At 41.2% G+C, this 20,930-nt stretch overlaps 1 protein-coding gene across 5 annotated transcripts in view; it reads right to left on the bottom strand.

Annotated features, from left to right (window-relative positions):
- Positions 1-16,937, bottom strand: part of TEAD1 (TEA domain transcription factor 1) — a 160,765-nt gene extending 143,828 nt beyond the window's left edge. For all 5 annotated transcript variants that reach the window (XM_068945134.1, XM_068945138.1, XM_068945136.1 and 2 more), the window contains exons 1-2: positions 16,727-16,937; positions 15,952-16,089 (exon numbers count right to left, since the gene is read on the bottom strand). The gene's annotated coding sequence lies outside the window, so the exon portion shown is untranslated. The remainder of the gene's footprint in view (positions 1-15,951; positions 16,090-16,726) is intronic.
- Between the last annotated feature and the right edge of the window lie 3,993 nt (positions 16,938-20,930).

Here is a 20,930-nt window from a genome sequence, read left to right as displayed (position 1 = left end):
TAGTTGTAAAAAGGGGAAAATAAACATTAACGTTATGGCTGTTTAAGACAATTTTTCTAAATATTTTAAGTAAAACAAAAATACCTTGCCAAATCTGAAAAACCAAAGAGTTTGCAGGTGGTGTTAAACCAGACACCTTTCAAATACACGTTCTTCCTTATGCAGCAAGACTCTGTTCTCTTCTTTGATGGGTAATAAATGATATTTCCTTTAGGCCATGAAAGGGTAATTACAGAATACAACTGGCTAGGCATTCATATGAGTGACAGGTGCTCAGATCTGCACCTGAATTTCCATACCTAATGACTCCATTCTCCACCCACCCAAGTAAACTCCTGTTTTCCCCTATTCAGTCAAGAAAGGCTCCATCCTCCATCTGTGTTTAGACATAGTGGATAGATGACCAGGACCGTCTTCTGGAAGCTTGCAGAGGCACACAGCTCTCTTCTCTGAATATACAGGGAACAAAAAAGCTTTCTTTAGGAAGACTGCCTTACTAAGCACCGAAAACCTAGACATAAATTAAGTATCAACTCCTGTTAACTCACACCCCATCCGACAAGCTTCATAACAAACAGCTTTCCTTGAACGTGCAAGCTGTAAATTGCAAGCATCAAATTAAGGCATGAGCTTACATCTAATATAGTACTGTTAAACCAAACATCATCACAAATCTGCTGTTAATGAAAAAGTCATGTGTTTTCTATGCTTCTAATACTAGCCCCTGAGCTTAATTACTATATTTAGTGTCTAGGGCAGCAACACTTCCTACTCGGCATCCGTCACCAGTCCAGCAGTTAATTGCATACCACTGACCTTCATATAAAACACCATGGAAATTTTATTACTGTACAACTCAATTGCATTTCATACAACACTGCCCCATAACTCTGTCTTTTTATAAAAAAGCATATGCTTACAAAAGGGATATTTGAGCTAACTGAACTATTTATAATTTGTAAGAATAAAAACCATTTCACACGGTTTGCAACATACACACACAAAAAAAAAATTTGCAGCCTTAATACAAGACAAACATTACTAAGATTCACATTATAGACAAATGTGGAATGGAAAATATTCCCTGAAGTCATAATGGCAGGGTTATGTAGTATGCTATTTAAAAGTTATTCACCAACAAAGTCCTTTTCCTTTTAGCCAGAACCCTATGGTAGAAATTCAACTGAAGAAAGTCAATTAATTGAAATTGTGGTTCTACAACTGAGGAATTGGAAGCATAAGATGAAGTAGCTGAAGGAAAAAACTCGGCACTTTCCATTTACTATTAAATACTAGAGCAAAGGGCTAGCAGTCAGGACACAGGACTCCTAACCTGGAGTGACCTCTCTCTAAGTCTGCCACTATGAGGGGGCTACATCCTGCATATATGCTGCTTTATTCTCTGTTTTAAAGAAAATGTTACTGTCAGCATAGTTCTTCAAGGTTTAGGAGCCTCCTTGCTCCTTTCCAAACCAAAGGGTTCACAAAAATAATTAATGCATGAGCACTCACATTTCAAATTGGCATGCTAATATAAGAGCTAATGTACTTCATGATGAGAAAACTCTCTTCCCATTTTACAGACGGGGATAGGTGAAGATTCAAGTGTTGTGTCCAGGATGAATAAAACTTGCGACACTCAGGATTTCAATGCTAGCTTTCACGTCCCCAGGTTCAGGTGACCCAGCATCTCCACAGCTGCAGAGCTCCACATGAACGCATCTGCCCGGCAGACCCAGACAAAGGAAGGCCCTCGTGCCACAAGTAGAAGGCAGCATAAGCTTTTTGGGAAGTGCCCCTGCTTGCAGAGGGATCACACAAGCTGCTGTTACAGGAGTTTCACTGTTCACTGTCACTTCTCAGTCCTCCTCCAAGTCTCCTCTCTTCAGTGGAGCCGCTGGAAGACAGTGGGCAGGGACCATGCCCACCAGCATCGTGAGGTGAATTACCCTTCCTCCAAAGTCAGAAACCAAGGAACATCAAGAGAGGACTATGGAATAAACATGATGATCACCATCGAGCATTCTTGTAAGTCAAATGAGTAGGTATTACACTTATTTTAGAACTGCATCTCCTAAACACCTTATTCAGTTTTCCTCAGGTGATGAAAAAGCTTAGCTAACAAACAAAACTCATTGTCAACATATTGCTTTAAAGAATTACCTGTGCATTGAATGGATGATGTCTCTGAGGTAATAAATATGTCATTGCAGTGCATATTTTAAAAGGTCATTAACATTTTTAAATTGATAGCAACCATTTATTACAGCCTATTTTTATAGATTCTTTCATTTCTGCAATACTACAACAGTTATCTGAAGTGAAACTAGCTTCAGTGCAGTCAGAAAGGGAGCTCTTCATTTAATTCAGTTTGCCCCCTAATTACAAAGGCACAGAGAGCGTCAACTAGGGAGGACAGAAAAAAAGAGAAGAACAGATGCTACAACAAAGCACGCACAATTTAAAATCTCCTTTACTGTAGAAGCCTGAGTTGCAAATCACTTTGGAGAGTACACACACATTACTGAGATTACTGAAAAGTTGTGGGTAAGCCTATGATTTCAAGGGAACAGCCCTGCTCTGTTTGAAACTGGATTCAAAACTCCCATTGATTTTGCTGAGGCCTTAGGTCAGATATTCTTGATGCCTGAGCACAGGAACATAATACATTTAACTGCCTGGAATCTGTAGATCTCTGTGCAAAAAGAAGTTATAAAATGAATGCAAAGAAAGACAAGCCCCTCCTCTTTCAGCCAGGAGGGCTTTTCTTGCTCTCTCTTCAACACTTTCACTTCTGCCAGAACTCCCCTCTGCCCATGTGGGCCCTCCAGCTGTCCCAAGTATCTTCTCTAGACAATACTGCTGAGCAGGCAGGGCATGGATTAAACAGTATTAGATGTTCTTTCTGTCATTTTGTTTTCCATAATTTAGAAGATGATTTTTGTTGTTGAGGATTTTTTTTTTTTTTTAATATATGAGGGAGAGGTTCAAGGAAAAACAGGAGTTTCAAAGGTCAGAACATATCAGACACTGGGCAATACTTAACATGCCTCCGTGACCATGACTATGTACACGAACACACACACATGCAGGCACACACATTTAGATTAAAGTCAAGTCTTTTGGAGGAGTCTTACAAAAAATAAAAAACATGTTTAACAGGAAGAGTCTGTTTAAAGTAGGATTTAAGGCAAGGCACTTTCATTTGCATAGATCACTTACAGTAATAGCAACTCACAAAATTCTCCCATAAAAATCATGCTACATTTTGTCTAAAGCTACAAATTCCTTGCAGATTGCACTGCCTTTCTCATGCTGTTAGTAAGGTAATCTGTTACATGAGGCTTACAAATCCATTTAAATTGATTTTAATTAATGAATCAATCACTAGTCACTGATGACTTGGTCTACAGACAGCAAGCAATTCCAAGCCTCAGGCCTCTAATCCCAAACCAAAATCCACATTAGAGCAACAGGGCACTTCTCAGATCGATAGTAACATAGAAATGTTCAGTTCATACACATTTAAAGTGTGTGAAATTGCCAAAAAATATATCTCCAGATCTTATGCATTACAATTCCCATGTTCAAGACTATTCAACTAGGAAACAATATTAAATCATCTACATTTCTTTGCAAATGAAATAAATGAAAGCAAGCATGACTCTAACCCACTGCAAACTTTTAGACACTTATTCTACTTGAAGATTTTTTTCTTTGTTCTTAAGCAATCCATCGTTTAATGTTAATTAATAGAAAATTGCACTTCATATGGTCACAAACACGAACAATGCCTTTTACGCATGCTTTGATCCTGAGCAAATTCACTGCTACTCTCTGCTGCTAGAGTGCTCAATTTTTCATTTCAAAAAAATCAACAAAGAAGAAAATTTATGTCCCAAAAGCAACATGCAGAAGTAGCAACATGCACGACAAACATCTTCGTTATTTCAGTAAGTTAATTCTCGTAATTATTGTTATTACAAGAAGTTAATTACAATGCAGTGAGTTAAATCCACAATAGGTGGTGTGATGCTGAACACTGCAAACACTAAAGCTTCAGCATCTGGCTCCCTATGGCAAACGAGACACACGTGAGTTAGGCTTCTTCTCCCATGTATGCCAACAGCCAGGGCTCTAGCACAGCACCTGTGAACGCAGCACCAGTTAAACTAGCCAAGAGAGCCAAGAGGAAAGGAAGAAAAGATATGTGCCTCCCTGGAAGCCTCTTTCCTCGAGGTAAGCATCTGCCCTGGGGAAGTTTAATATCAAAAATTGAGAATTTCAGCTATGGACCATTTACCCTCAGGGTTTTTTTTTTTTTTTTTTTAAAAAAAGCATGTTCACTGCTAAATAGCATCCCCTTAAATATTCTAGAAAAAATCCTGATCCCTCTACATTGACGGAACAGCTTGTGATGCAGCACATCATGCACAGCTGCTTTTTGCCAAAATAAACCCAATAGCCTATCCCAGGATAGGCCCTGCTAGCCATTGGGGGCAACATAGGCCATTACTATGGGAAAAATGAGCAGTTAGTATGGGCCATTGGAAAAGCATTCAGAAAAAGTGTTGATGCAAACCTACCAACCAGCAGAGAAAGGTCTTTCCACTCCTAGGTCAACCTCACCCTCTAACTTAAAACTGTCCCTCAAAAACCCAGGTACCACTATCTGAACAAGAAACTGACCATCTCCAGGTCTTCACCATCAACAGAGAGTTCCATGGGCAGAGGGAGAAGGTGGGAAAAGTCTCTTTTAGGGCATGGGTCTCCACATTAAAACAGGTCTCAGCACTCAGCTGCCTTCAAGATGCTGTGGATCCCCTGCTTTTTTCCCCGAGCCCAGTCCCTCTCCCATACTGCCTGACAAACACAAAATTCAAGAACCAGACTGCACATCAGCATGCAATCACCATGTCAGCCATTTGGCTCCACAACCTTATAAATGACCAGAGTTACACTGAGGTCCATTTATTAACACTGATTTACCCCAGCTAAGAAAGAATTCAGCCTGTAGCTTGCTTGTAAAGCAATTTTACATATACATATTATCTAACACAAAAAACACTGCTGCCTAATACGCAATAACCATTTTGCCTGTTTAAATGAAGAGTTCTGTATTTGTTTTTAATCAACGCTGCATATACAGTTTAATCAACACTGTTAAAAGTAGCTTTTTAATGCAAAGCCTAACTCATTTATTGCTCTCAATACTTGTTTTCCCAGTTTGTTATGAATAGACAATTTTTTGGAGGAAAGAACAAAACGAACAATTAAAGAAGGTAGGTTTGGCTTTTATGTGCTGCTAAATAATTAGAGAGTTAAATTAACCAAACAATATGTACAAAATACCAAATGATCTTTCATAATACTTAAGAAAAATATAAAAGGTTGAATACTTTCCAGGTATAAACACATTAAGATCAACATTGTACTAAACCCTAATCTGGCTCAGTTAACTCAAAAAGGTAAATAGCACATCCTCTTGAACAGATGTCGTAGTGTACAGGTACTCCACATTTAAAGAGACGGATTCTGTGGCCCACAATACTTTACTGACAGAGACAATCAATGTGTCCCTGATTATGAGGAGGCAAACAGTTTTCACTACAAAAAAAGGCAACTGAAAAACAAATCATGTGTTTTTATTTTACATGTTCCAAGTTTGGGGCTTTTTTTCAAGTCCTTTTGGAACACTGAAATAGAATAAAAATAGTTTGTTGCACAAGCATAAAACAAAGTAACTGCTAAGTAAACAGGAGTAAACTTACTCCTATGTGTTCAGTTCTCTTTTCCATTACTATTCAGTAGTTTGATGATTTCACTAAAACTCTCTTCTCCCCTTTTTCTGGTAAACTGATGAGATAAGTTTTGTCCAAGAACTGTGCCATAGTGCGTTCCCTCTACTTCATATTCTGAATATCACTGCTGGAAAATGTATTGCAGCACAGAACGTAGTATATGCCAATATATCCTGACATTCAAATCAAGACCACAAATTATAAACAGTTTCAGCAAATTGACTTGAGTGCCTTTGTTCCTCAGACATACATCTTCCTATTGCTTACAAAAGCAGCATATACTAACCACTAACACTGCTATAGCCAGTACTGGGAAAGGAAGTTATTGAAGCCTGGATTTCCTGCTTTTAGTTGTAGCCAAGAACTGTGAGGCTTGTAGTGGTTTCAGGAACTGACTCATCTAATGATTCATGGATAAGATACTGGTTTTAATATATTTCTGATCATAAGACTCAAACTTCTAAAACAGTCAAGAGTGATGCTTAACTTTAAAATAAAAGTTAAAAAGTATATAAATTAAGAAAACAAACATTGTTATGGGACACACTGTCAAATGATTATGTTTTGCTATGCATTCTGCTTAAAAAAAAAAAGTATGTTGAATTTCCTGGAAATTCATTTCAAGAGCATGTTGACAATGAATTCAAAATCCACTGTCAAAAATCTTTGTTACAATCCTGACATATCTAAAATTCAAGTGGAGGACAGGTGGGATATCAAATGTGCTTTTAGATATATCCTTAGGTACACAAATATCTATGGCTATATTTTAATGGACAAATTCCAGAGCTGCTATTGTTGATGCACATGATTTCTTTAACTATGTATAATCAAAGATCAGCTGGTAACAATACATTTGGACGTTTGAAAGAACAAAAAAGTTCTGTTTCAGGGTGGACTGGGGCTGCAGTGGTCAATCTGAAAGCAATGACTAACACCCTGGATCTTAAGCACTCAGAAATGCATGCATTTTTGTGCTAATTCAGAATTCACAACCAGCCATTTTTATGCATTTAGTTCTTCCAGAGCAAAGAATGCCCTCCAGTGCATCAAAATACTTTTTGCCCACAACACAAATCTCATCAGTATGCTGTAACTTGAACTGCCAAGCTCTTGCACCTAAAAAATAGCTTGAGATGGAAGCTTAATTCTGCTAGGCTCATGTATGGAAAAGTACTGGTTTACTTTTTAATTTCTGAACTGCAATCTGCAGCCACTCACATATGATGTACATTGTTGGGGGGGGGGGGGCAAGGTTAACATTTCTATATTTCACCATGTGCACATCTAGCACAAAAAAAGAAAACAAAATGCATGTTGCTTGGAAAAAAAAAAAAAAACACAGCACCAGTTAAAACAGTTGACGAGAAAAGGCCAAAGTGCGCTCAGTGGCTGGCAGTCATTTTATGGCTATAGTCCTACAGCAGATTTACTTAGATGACGTCAGTGGCTCCAATCCAGCTTTTCTTTGGTAGCATTTACCACTTGCCTCTTGAAGCCTCCACTATGCTACAGAGCAGTAGACCATAATCAAAATTCCCTTTGTGAAACAGAGTTTACCTCAGGGCACAGAGGCATTGCTAGCTGAATTGCAGGCTCTTCACCCTGTACTGCATGCCCAGAAATAAATAACCTACAATACTGTACTTTCCTTAATACAGAAGAACCATTAAAAGCAGCCTGCTACCTAAAAAAGGGTTCTTTAATTTGGTTCCAACATCTCAGAAGCCAGAATATTAGTTAATTTTCCAAGGAACCCAGAACCATGACAATTCTACTACCCTTCAGACTTTTTTGTATTGTTTTTGGAGACCTGAGAGATCAAGTTATTTATGGGTCATTGTTTTACCAACAAGAAAATACTACTAACACTAAAATCTGAAGTGAATTGGTAAAGGACGCTCCATATTTTAAAAATATTTTTCATATATGCCCCTTCAAATGCTTATCTATAACTGATCAACAAGCATATAGTAAACATGTCAAGAAGCAAGGAAAGAAATTACTACAACTAAATAATAGTATATTTAATGAACAAAACGCAAATCATTTGGAGCTATGGATTTACTGTAGCAAAACAATAATCAGAACCAATGAAATGCTGAGAAAGCCCAGTCCGGTAGACACCAGATCAGCTAAAACTTCAGAGGTTCTAAAGTTTAACCACAGAAATCAAATACACGAAAGATATCTTATTGTACTAAACAAATACGGATTCGCTGTGTTTTAATAGCTACATCAGTCCAAGATGTCCACACACACACACACACACATTATGGGTGATAACTAGATAGGTCAGTGCACTGAAAATTGCCTCTCACCTTTCAGCACATAGAAATAACTTGTAGGGAAGATGTGCAAATGCCTTACAGAGAATCAGAAATCTAAACACCTGCCCCTTCCTCACCTTCTTTCTTACTTTCCTCCCCAACACATGAGCTAGAGTGAGAGATTCCTGGTCTAATCTGCACTAAGCCAGAGGACAGAAAATATTTTCACCCAACTGTACCTAAGTACAAGACAAACCATGGATTGGTGTTCTATATCCTAATTTAAAACAAACTGGTGATCCCCAAAACAGCTTTAAGTAGACAATGCCAGCACACCACATCCCTCCAGAGACATGAAATCCTCTGTGAGCAACTGTCGATGCCACACCATGACAGGGGAGCACTCCCACATGTAGCAGGCACTGTTACCCGCGGGGGGCACGTGGGCATGGCGGGAGCCCGACACCTCACTCCCCACCAGCCCCACTGCCCTGCCAACATTGTGCCCGTGCCTATACTTCTCAGTTCGCTTTGTCCACAGCGGGAGGGACTGCAGCGAGGTGCTACAGAACAGACACTGTTTTGAACTGCCACATTGCTACTTTCAAAAGGGACAGGAAAAAATTTTTTTTTCTTTGACCTCCTTTCATTACTAAAAAAGTGGTGTCAGTGCACAAATTTAGAAGTCAACTGCAAACTTCTCTGAGACAGAATCTGGCCCTTTGCTTGGTCATTAAGGACCAGGGACCCCAAAGGCATTGTATAAGAACAAGCAACGCATTCTTTCAAATAATCACCACCAGAAAGAAGTGGGAACAGTGCAGCGAGGATGGACAACAAGACCTGACAGCAGGGATGCGTCAGCGAGGGGAACAGAGGGGTGCAGCGGAAGCAGCAAAGCGGGCAGCGAACGGAGGGAAAAAAAGCCCCCACCACAAAGTGGAGGGAGGTGTGCCTAGTCAAGGGCTGCCCGGGAGCATGTACGCACACAGGCAAGGACAGTGAGGGTGCAGGAAGCAGGAGAGGGAGACGTGTGGTGCCCTGCGAGCCAGCGCCCAGAGGGTAGAAGGCAGAGTGGAATGCACAAGCAGGGTCACGGAGCAACACCCACATCCAACCCTAAGGACATCAGTGCAGCTCTGAATGCAAGACTTTATTTACATCTGAGATTTTGCCTGCCACGCAACAGATTATGGCCAAGGAAAGAGAAAAGAGAGAGGGGGAAAAAAAAAAAAAAAAGGCGGTGGGGCGGGGGAAGAAAAGATGAAGGGACTTCCACCAAGACTTCTCAGAGGTTTTCACTTGATTTTGAATGATAAATTCTTCAAAGATCAGCTGATAGAGATAAAGAGATGCATAATTTTTTTAGAGGTTGCTTGCTGAAATAATAAAGGTAAAATGGGGAATGTGGAAAATGAAATTGTTTCCAGAGATTTGCCTCTTATTTTAAGATGCAAAACAGTTCTAGGACAAAAAAAATATGCATGCGCACAGTAGTGGTAGAGTTAAATACGAAAAAACCCTCCTTTCTACCATTAATAAATTTTTATCTCCAAACAGTAAATATTTTTAATCGAGATACACACAATAGAAGCTTTTAGCCTCTAAACTTCTATGAATTTACCTTTTCTTCCAAAGTCTGTTCCGACTTTTTCTCCCTTTAAAACCAAAATGTTCTGAATTATAATCTCTTCACAGAAAGACAACCCTGTGAAAAAACATACCAGCTAATTCCAAAAATAAGCACCATTCTTCCAGGGCACCATGAGGTGGATGAATGAAGAGAGATTCCACCAAGGGAATAACTGTGATGTCTATAATGTTAAAGAATAATTTGGCACCAGAAATACTCAAGGCTATACTGGTTGGCGATTCAAACATGAAGCATATCAAAACGCTACTGATAAGCTAAATTAACAGATATCTTATCTGAAGCATATACTAGCCATATGGTGCCACAACTTCTGTTGCCTGTTGCTGGCATAACAATAGGCTACTGCAGCCTTAGACTGGAAGCACTATTTGACAAACTGTCAACAGCATTTTTATTTTTTTGCAGCGCTCTAGGGCAATGGCACACTCATCTATTTGCATTTTCTTTTTTTTTTTTTTTTAAACAGGTGAACAAAGAGTAAACCAGATGTCAACTTTAGAGAACGAGCTGTCTGGTTTGGGAGATTTAACAGAGGCAGGCATACTGCTACAGCTCAAATCTAGACAATGAGCTTTTCTAAAAACACTCTGGTCTAGGGGAGTGGCTATTTAAAACACTTGGCTTCTTTTATTTCAGCACTGTGGAAGTGAATTCTGCTCTTAAGTGCCAGCTCAAATGAAGTCATTTTGTTTCACTGGGGCTTTCTTTGCATTTTAGCAATGTAGCATGTACTGTAGTAAAGGAAAAGACAAGTATGGAGAAAAAAAAAATTGTATCTCCAATCCTTTTTCAGCTAGAACTTGGGTATGGGGGGAGGGGGAGGAAACGAATGATTTGATCACATACAAAAACAAACAAAAATCTGTCAAAGGATATTTCAAGTGTAAGTTAACTTAAAGTTATTTCCCCTCTCATTTAAAAAACTTTTGAAAGCTTTCGGAAGAATTGGTATTTACAGCCCCTCAAACTCCATGAAGGCAAGGTGTGAATACTGATAGACAAGGAACATTTACAATGGGGCTTTATTATGTGAGAGACTATTAGTTAATACCAAAAGAATCATGAAAGTGTTTTTCTTTCTTTCTTTAAAACACCCAAATCTTTATTACTTATGCGCTGTTTAAGGAAAAGTCTTTTAATGACAATATAGTAATCCACTCGATTTATCATTTCAAAAACTGACAAAATAAAAATTGTGTATAGATATATAGTAGATGTCTATGGTATCCAATTATGAAAACGTGTTTTCAGTCGTGTTTTGTAGGAGTGTGAAAGACAACGAGAAAAACGGGTAACTTTCTGTTCCAGTAATCTGTTCTGCTTTGATAGGCAGTTATGGGAACATACTTATTTTCTGACTTTTACCCAGCTAAGTATGTAGCATTTTTAGATTATCTTTTCAAATTGTTCTTGAACATTCTCAGTTTAAAAAAAAAAAAAAAAACTCCTTTCATGTTAAGTTGAGATTGCACTTGAACTCTTTCCAAAAGCCAGAGCTGTACTGAATTATGATAATTAGAAAGCTGTGCGCATAAAAGGCAGCACAGTTGATGCATTTAAAAAAGTTCATGCCAGAGAATATAAGTTCAATATGTTCTCACATAATTAACATTTCCCATCATTAGCAGCAGTTTTCAGTTTATGTATCTGTAAAAACAACAGCACTCGTCATTGTTTTAGATTTCCAGTCAATAGCATTTTAATAGTTTTACACATAATCCTAAACTTTCCTGCCCTTCCTCCCAGCACACTGAGATTCCATATTCTACCTTCTGATCCACTAGCAAATAAACTTGCATTTTGCACTCATATGCTTCTGCTACCACACAGGCTATTTCAGATTCAAACGTTTAATGAAGAGCTAATAAGAGCTAGAAATCTAAGAAGGCCATTTGGAATCGTACAACAGGATGTGGAAGTAGTAATCACGTTGTTCCAGTAAACAATGACCAGAAGACAAAGAACAAAAAGTTGTAGGTGATACCTTTTACTGGACTGGAGCCAAAATAAAATGGGCTGCCCCTGAGGAACCTGGACACAAGCTGGAGAGACTGGGAAAGGGATCTGTAGCCGTACACCAACTGGGCAAGCTTCTGTAAACACTTTACACACAGAACGGGTTTTCACAGCATTCTTGATGCATGGACAAAAATTCATTTAACACATAAGTGCATGTAGCACATGAGTTGCTCTGTGAGACACTCATAGACTTCCTGTGCAAGATATCTCAAAGTAGTTGTTAGGAACCAGGTTTTGACACAGGCTTGTTAGCAACCTCTCCCTGTGCTCCCCCTACACTCCTCCACACCCTTTATTTCAAAATTAATATAATTCTAGGGGAACTTTAATAATCTGATACAGCATCATAGTTGCTGAATCTGCATCAACAGATGCTAATAACAAGGCAAAAACTCATGGTAATTTCAATGGGATCAGGATTTCACACAAAAACCAAGAGGGGTCGGGAGTATTGAATCAGAAAAGTTCTAGCTGAGTTTTAATATGACAAATCTGAGGAAAAGATTGGAAGCTGGTGCCTCAAAGGATTGAAGTCTGCAACTTTTCACTCTCTTATGTTTTGGAAATGAGCAATCATTAAAACTAAACACAAAATTATTCCAGGAAATATTATTCCATCCTTGTTCCACTTGCAAAAGTCAAAAGGAGTTTTGTGCAAGAACAGAGGGCAAGATATGGCCATAAAGAAGGAATTTATTACGGATATTTTTCTTCTAAAACTGTGTCTTCAGTGTGGCTCAGAGTAAGTTGGCTTCATAATAAATAATGCCATTAATCTGTTCATATATCACAGGATATAATTTAAGTTATACAGTACTTCTTCACAAAATCTCTTAATAGCAGTTTCTATTAGGGAGATGATTTACCTCTTCTAGGTTTTGAAACCTGGTTGAGACTCATTTACATTTTCTAATAGTAAATGATTGTAATTTAGGAATATAAAACATTGAGGCAGGCATTAATGGCATAGTGCTCTGAAGTGACAAAATAGTAATTAAATCTCAAATCCCAGAACTAGGTAACCATTATTTCTCTCACGCTGAATGTAAGAACTGGATATTTTAAAATAATGTTTAAAGGGTCAATTTATGTCCTCATTACAGCAGTGTAAATACAGAAGAGGTCAGTATGAAGTTGATGGAGTTAACCTGAATTTAGACCGGTAGGGGGGTGGGGAAGAAAAAAGAAAAAACCCCACCAGCCACATGCCAGTCCTCACCTTGAATCTGCACATGCTGTGGATAAGAGCACAAATGGAACGAGCAGCCAACTTTTAACAGAAATTTGCCTGCTCATAATCGGTGTCTAAAACTTGCAAAGTGGAACATAAGTCCCTCATAAAAATTTGAAAAAGCATAAGTGTGTCAAATTTTATATTATTTTACTAAGATGCATGCAGAACAATGCCCATTTCCTTCTTTAGGCATCAAATATCATACTAAACATGTATATAAAGCATATGCTGTGAATATCTTAGCATTTGATTCAGCGAATGTTTATTCACACGAGTCATCCCCATCACTTTACCCTGAGTAAAGATTTGACCTAATAAACCTTTTTTTTCCCCCCCTACATAAATGGAATCATTTCAGAAAGACAGTGCCAGTTTTTGCTCTCTCTGGAAATATATAGCATTAATATTAATATCAAGAAGAAATAACATTAAAAAGTGATGCCTGTGTGTGTGCATATGTAGTCACAAGTCATGCATTCAGAATGTAACGTTTGAAGATAATCTTTTCACAAATACACATATTCAAAACTGTACACAAGATCTGCATGTTTTAGAAATAACTTCAGGCACCTTTCAATAAAATCAGAGTATGTCTACTGAAATTGTTCCAACCATGCAGCCATCCTACTTTATAGATTGGAAGCTGACAGTTATATTACAATGCACAGTTATTTCTACCTTTCACTTTTTATTAAGTAGAAAATGCTTTACTTGCACCTGAATTGCTCTGTAGCTTCAGAAGTCTATATTATATTTTGCCCTATACTATATCTTGAAAGATTGCTTACAACTTTATCCACAGAGGTAGTTTAAAAAGAAAGAAGGAAGAGTTGTTTCTTCCTCTGCATGTGACTTTACTGAGCTAAACTTTTTCAGTTATGAACAAACAAAGCCTAAAAACCACTTTAACAATATCCAAAACCACTACACTGTCCAGCAACAACAATAACAACTACAAAAAAGCTAGTTACAAATTACACCAAACATGTAACATGCGTGCTCACACATACACATCACAACACACTATCATTTCTCGGCTGGCAACTCACAGTGGGTCTAGGTCACAATTAAGTTCATATTTTTCTCTTTTAGCTGTTTAATTAAACTCCTTTAAGCAGATGCTGTCTTTACTAAGGCTCACGTCAAACCAAAATTTTTCTCTGCCTCACTGCTCGTGTACACCCCACTCAGCACTATGACTGAGAAACTGTATAGAATATAAATCCGTAATTTGAATCTTAAGAGCTGTTGTTACGCTCTTCTGGGTGTAGAAATTAATAATATTTACTTCATCAAAACAGCATATTTAAAACCGATACTCAAAATACTCCTAATATGTGTTTAGCAATGCAGTACTGTCCGAAGGTATTTCTGATTACTAAGATGAAAAATAGAGATAAGTCATTTGCATTCAAAATTTATGCTCAAACAGCTGATATAAACCTGCATCCAAAAAAAAAAACAAAAACAAAAAACAAAAAACAAAACAAAAAAACAGAATTATCCCTACTGGTATAGAAAATACATTATGACCTAATTCAGAATCAGTGCATTGTGAAAAGGCACATTTTACCACAGAGATCAAAAATAGATGCATCTCAAAAAAAGCTCACCTTTAATCAAAATTATTTCAAAAAGTTAAATTTTAAATAGATGCAAGGTAAAAATGTGACCCACACATAAAATCTTCAGTTCATGCTCTAAGAACATTCTCTGTATTAATTGCTGTATTTCTATTCCAAATAAAGTGTGTGTACATATATATACACACAAACTTACAAACATGCAAGCTTCGCCCCCTCCGTAAGTAATTTAATATCCACTTCTGTGTCACTTTTGATAGCACCATCTTACCACCAGTACAATCCAATACCCCTGTAATGGTATTCCCCAACTGTTATAGAGTACATCATATATTACAGACATACAGTCTCAATCTAGGGATATATGAAACATCCTACATAATTTTATACTAAGCCCTAATGTAATCATTTTGTAATTATTCTTGTTTTCATATTAAATTGCAGGTAGTACATTGTTATTTATATGAATTTTCCCGTAAGAGGCATTCCCGCAGAGATTTCTGTACTAGATGCACTACATAATGACTGAACGTTCAGCGATACAATACAATATTTTATCTGTACAGCTCCAAACTTTGCCATTATCTAGTTAGATATCTTTATAAAACCACTAACTAGCAATACTGCATTTCCAAACTTTATTAGTATGAAGAGAAAGCAAATATGCTTCTGTTAGACAGGAATACAGCTGTATGGACACTTTTTTCACTGAGGCTCTGCCTTTCCAAAGCTTACTTTTCTTACATGTAATGTTTTACATCAGAAAATGCCAGTACAATCTGATGTTTCTTGGCCCTTCTTTCCCAGACAGTGCTCAATACCGAATAGTTAAAAAAAAAAAAAAAAAACCCAAACCTAGGAGCCATTTACATTCAGAAAACGTAAAGCATAACTGCTCCCTAACTTTCCAGCACTTCTGGAGGTCACTTTCCATTTCTTTGTATCAAAGGCAGGCACTTGTTTCTAATAAGTTAACAACTCTCCTGAGAAACATGGGTGGCTGGTATTTCATTGTTTCATAAATATTTTTATACTGTAACACCATTCAACTTAAAACAGATTTCAAGAGGAGCAAAATCACACACAGGATTACGTTCAACAGAGGTAGGAGCAGGAACTTTTCTACTTGGTGGAAAGAGAGAGGGTTCCCCCTCCCCGTTTTAGCTCCATTATTTTTGCTTAGTTGTTTGGAGGGGGCAGCAGTGTTTAAATTTCGTTACAAAAGCTGTACTGTATAACTTTTTCCCTCCCCCCAGAAGTGTACTTCCTTTGAAAACGCTCCTTCTGTGAACAAAGGCTGCGACCGGCCCTCGACATCAGCGCTGTGGACATCTGCGGAATAGATCGCTATAAAACGTTACGGATAAATAAATAACCCTATGGTTCCTACCGAAAGGAAGTTTTCCAGGGACAATCTCCTCGGTGTTGTTGTAACTGCGACTTTGTCTTTTTTGGATACAATGTTTCTGCTGACTCCCGAAAATTTTCCACTTGAATGTGCAATTAACCAGCAGCAGCGGCAGCAGCTCTGGAGAAGGAGAAGAAGCAGCAAAAAAGGACATTCCTTCTTTCATCTTTTAGAGCAAGGCAGAAGGGGGAGAGGCAAACGAAACTCAGGGCGCCACACCGCACAGCTCTCCCGAGGCGGACCGAGCGGCCCGCGGCGCCGGGGGATTATTTTTTTTTTCCTTTTAATTTATTACTGCTGTGATTTTATTTCGCGAGCTCGGGGCTGCTCCTAACTTCTTCCGTCTTCGTGAAAAAAAAAATATGTGAAGAATGTCAGAGAGCAGCGCGAGTGCGCGCGCGTGTGTGCGTGTGAGAGAGAGTTGTGTGTGTGTGTGTGTGTGTGCGTGCGAGCGCGCCCGCCCGTGAGCGCGCCGGGCGCCGCGCGGTGACTCAGGACACCGCCGAGCGGGGCGGCCGCCGCCTGTTGCGGCTCTGCCGAGACCCCGGCGCGGCCGAAGCCGCCGGGGCGCCGCCGCCGCCCCCGGGCACCTGCGCCCCGCGCGGGCAGGCGCAGGGCCGCCCCCGGCTCCCCCCCCCGCCGCCGCCGCCGCCGCCGGGCGCGGAGAGGAGCGGCGCGGCGCGGCGCGGCGCGGCGCGGGCGGCCCCGCTCCCCCCGGCGCGCCGCCCCGCTCCGCTCCGCTCCGCTCCCCACTCACCTCCGCGCCGCGCTGCCCACCTCCGCCGGCACCGCCAGCGCGCCGCAGCCCAATGGCAAACTTCGCCCGGCGCCCCCCGGGCCGCGCGGCTATTTATAGCCGCGCGCTTATTTTTAATCTGCGGCTCGGCTATTTATATCGCGGGGCGCGCGGCGGCCGGAGCCCTCGGAGGGACGCGCTGCTGCCCGGCCGGCGCGGCGCGGCGCGGCGCGGCGCGGCAGGGCGCGGGGCGGGCCGGGCCGGGTCCGGCCGGGCTGCGCGGCGCCAGCGATGCGAGGAATGCGCGGAATGAGGGGAGGAATGAGATGAACGCGGGAGCGGGCGGGAGCGGGCGCCGCGGGGCGGAGCGCGGCCCGCGCCTCCTGCGGCCGCGGCGGGCGGGCGGGCGGGCGGGGCGGGGCGGCGGGCGGGGCCTCGCGCCGCGCTGACCTCATAGGGGAGCCCGGGGCGGGGGGGGACACCTGAGCGGCGCCCGCGGCGGGGCGGGGCTTGCAGCCAGGCTGGCTTTGCAGCGGGGCTGCGCCCGCTCGCCACCGGGCTGCAAGAGTTTGCGGTGGGGCTGCAACCGTCTGTCATGAGTCCGAGTCTGCGACGGGGCTGCGAGAGTTGGTTCGCAACGAGTCTGGGTTTGCAGCGGGGCTGCAGTGGGATTGCAAGGGTCTGCCACGGAGCTGCATTGGTTTGTGACTCCACGGGCGCTGGCTGTGCCTCAGAGCGCGCGCTGGCCCCGGCCTGTTGGGGGGCTGCAGAGGCAGGCCGCTAGCCCCCGCGGAACAACAAAACACTCTCCAAAACAAAGCCCTCCACTCCAAACAGCCCCTGACTCCCTGGTGCTCCACAGAGCCCTGGAGGTCCTGAGAAGGGCAGGCCTGCACCCAGGAGGCCACCAGGCCACCCACGCTGCCCTGGGGCCCTGAGCGAGCAGGGTGTTTGCAGGAAGCTTTGTACATGTCAAAACCCACATCAGGCCCGAACTGACATCTGACCCAGGAGCACCAGAGGAGCCTGCAGGCTTCACCCCAAATCCAAGCCTTCACCTTTCTCACAAGGCTGGCCCCAGCTTCGGATCTCATGCTACAAGTTTTGCACCACTCCCGTTGAGAGCCTGAGTACTGTGAGCATACCTTCAGCCTTCTCGTATGGGTGCAGCCCATCCCCCAGAGACACTCGGTGAGCATTATTACAATGCACATCTTCAGTTAACAATCCAAGTTACCTTATGGAAGTAATCACAGTGCAGGCACAGCTGTTGTGCTTGTGAAAACTTGTATTTGCATAAGCAAAATGGATAACTGGACACCTCAGTGCCTGTTTGTTAAATAAATTGCCTATTTTGATGTGCAAACATACATTTCTATCCACCTCTGAAAGTCTGCCCAGCAGGGCTATCACTTTTGGAGATGTCAGGCAGCGTAAGGAAAAATCGCATTACAACCTCAGAACCACCACATGTTGGTGTCATCAGACAGCATTAACATGCTCACATCATGTGTAACCTCATGACATGCCTCGATGGGGGCTGGTGGAATTCACAATAAATAGCTTGTATATTACTAGCGTATGACATTCAGAAAAGATGCCAAGCATGTCTGTAAATGCTGGAAACGTGCCCTTCTCAGTGCTTTCCCAGCAGCCAACCTCGTAAGACAGCCATGCTGATAACAGCCACCACTGTAGCCCATGGCTAACCCAGGAGCCTCCTGAAAACACAAGTTGCTTAAGGCTCATGCTGCAGTTCACAGAGAGGCTGCAATTGGCTTTAACCTTTGCGCTCCAGGCACAGAGCGTGAATGTTGGGCAGTGCAAGAGGAAGATGCAAAGTTCCCACTGATCAGGAGATCGCACTGTTGATACTAACTGCACTAACTGAAGTCTACCAAAACCCAACTTTACAGAAACCACATGCAATGAACAACAATATCAAGCAGAGCCCAAGTTTGAGAATGTGTTGGTCAAAAGGTCGGGAGAATGGGAAAATGCACATATTGCCAAAAAAAAAAATTCTGACATCATTCCACATTGGGTGAAAAATTTCACATGCATGCACGCACAGAATTTCCTTTCTTTTCCTCTCCTCCTTTTCTCAAACAGGTCTAATAATATTGTCTAATAAGCGTCTAGGAGCCTGCACAATTTGTAAAATTCAACCAGTTTGCAAATATCTGCCCTAAGCAATAGACTTTTGAGTACACCTAAAGTTTACCGACGCTTTTCCAAGGCTGGAACAGAAAAAACAGGAAAAATATTGCTCCCTATCCCTGTACCATAGATTTTCAATTATATGTTACTGGACTTACACTGGAGATGAAACTCATTCCACTGTGCTCACTCCATGCACAGAGATGTGGAACCAGTTTAAATCAAGGAGATTTTTTTTTCCCCATGAGGCTTGCAGAGAAAGTGCTTACTAATTTTTACGCCTGTGCAGGGCCCAGAGGGTATCACAACTATCTACACATGGAAGGAGAACGGCAAAATTTTTGACAACGGCTAAAAAGAGTTTGAAAACTCCTTACCTGTAACAGCTCTCACAAATGAAAGCAATGAAAATTCGCAGCACTATACTCTTCTTGTGGGAAAGAAAAAGAAAAAGGTTTCATTTCTAGATCTGTGATTGTGCATGAACTTGAATCAAATTTAAGGCAGGTTACAGCAGTTTGCCTGTATCTGCAGACACAGCTCAGTAAGTCCTTTGCCATGCAGAACGTTTTCCAGAAGAAGAATTAAATTTACCTGATGCCTATGTATCTTACTGTTAGCTGCCAGCAGCAGGAAAAGTTTGATTATTTCTCAGACTTCTGAAAAACTGCATCGGTGTTCTTCACAGGCAATGCTCAGGGAAGACTGGAGAGCTTCCATTAACACATTGTAAAAGGTTCATCCACAATCGAGTTTCCACCTCACAGCTGAAATGCTGTCCTAACAATATTTTGGTCCCAGGAAACTATTCCAGTTAAGCCACAAGAACTGAGGCCAAGATGAACAGCCAACTAATACGGTGACTATATCACAATACTTGCTGAGCATGGGCCTGTAGCCCAGTGAGCACTAGATAAAACCAATAGCCTCGGAAAACTGAGGTAGGAGAACCTTGACAAATATTGACCTTTCTTGTTAGAGGCTGATATACCCTGTAGCAGTCATATCATATCATATCATATCGGTAGTCATTTCAAAAAAATACATACCTGGAATCCCAGCAGATTTCCAATAGAAAAAACAAATGGGTACTGGGAAGAGAGAGGTCTGCATGTTTTGGCAGCAAGGTGAGGACTGAGGAAGGGCAGCAGCAGTATCATCCAGTGTGTTAACCTAGCCACTTCCTTCCCAGGAGGGAAAGCTCCTTTGGGGGCTCTACAGCTGTGGAAGAAATGAATATTTGAGGCACATTTATATACAGAGAGCTTACTCTAATGAACTGCTTGCTCTGTATTTATTGATGAATGGCTTCTTCAGGAACATAGGTGTGCTGAGAATTACAAAAGCTGAAGAAAACAACTGCAAGTTGCAAGCAGGCAGGTGTGAGTATGCTTAAAATCATAAGATGGAGGCTAGATTGTGGCTTACATGTAGGAACCACTCTTATTTTCATTAATGAGAACACTGTTAGTAGTGATCTCATGGCATCAGGGAGTCTAATAAGAGAGTTGTAGTCCCCTTCCCCACTGCTGTTAGCTATGCCAGCTATATGGCAAATTACTTACACCCCTTATTCCATCCAGCCCAACACAGATGATGCTTTTAAGTCTCCAGGAGATTAAATGGTACCCAGAGGGTTAACAGGGTTACCAGAATAGTTTACTTATTCCTAGAGTGGTTTACTGGCAGATGAAAACAAGATGGACTTTCTAAACTTTAGATTCAGAGCCCATTCTGGACTTGGAAGGAACCTCGAATTTCAGCAATGCTTGGATACAGTATTTGGTTGCAAACACTGAAATTATTTTTAAACTTTATACTTGGACCGCAATTCAGATTAGGAAAACCGCTAATTTTGGAAAATACTTAAAAGCAGTACGTAGATTAGGGTTAATCTATAGTGAGCAAAGCATTAAAAATATCTAAATCGACGGGTTGTTGAACATGCCAACAAAAATACAACAGGAAAGCTGTAATGTAATGGAACAGAGCTCTCCATATTATAAATCTAGCTGCTGAGCTTTGTAAAGCAGCAGATAGTGTAAAGAATGAAAACAAATAACAG

The sequence above is a fragment of the Struthio camelus genome, chromosome 5 (assembly GCF_040807025.1).
Source record: "Struthio camelus isolate bStrCam1 chromosome 5, bStrCam1.hap1, whole genome shotgun sequence".
NCBI classification, from domain to species: domain Eukaryota; kingdom Metazoa; phylum Chordata; class Aves; order Struthioniformes; family Struthionidae; genus Struthio; species Struthio camelus.
This window is presented reverse-complemented; position numbering and strand designations above follow the sequence as displayed.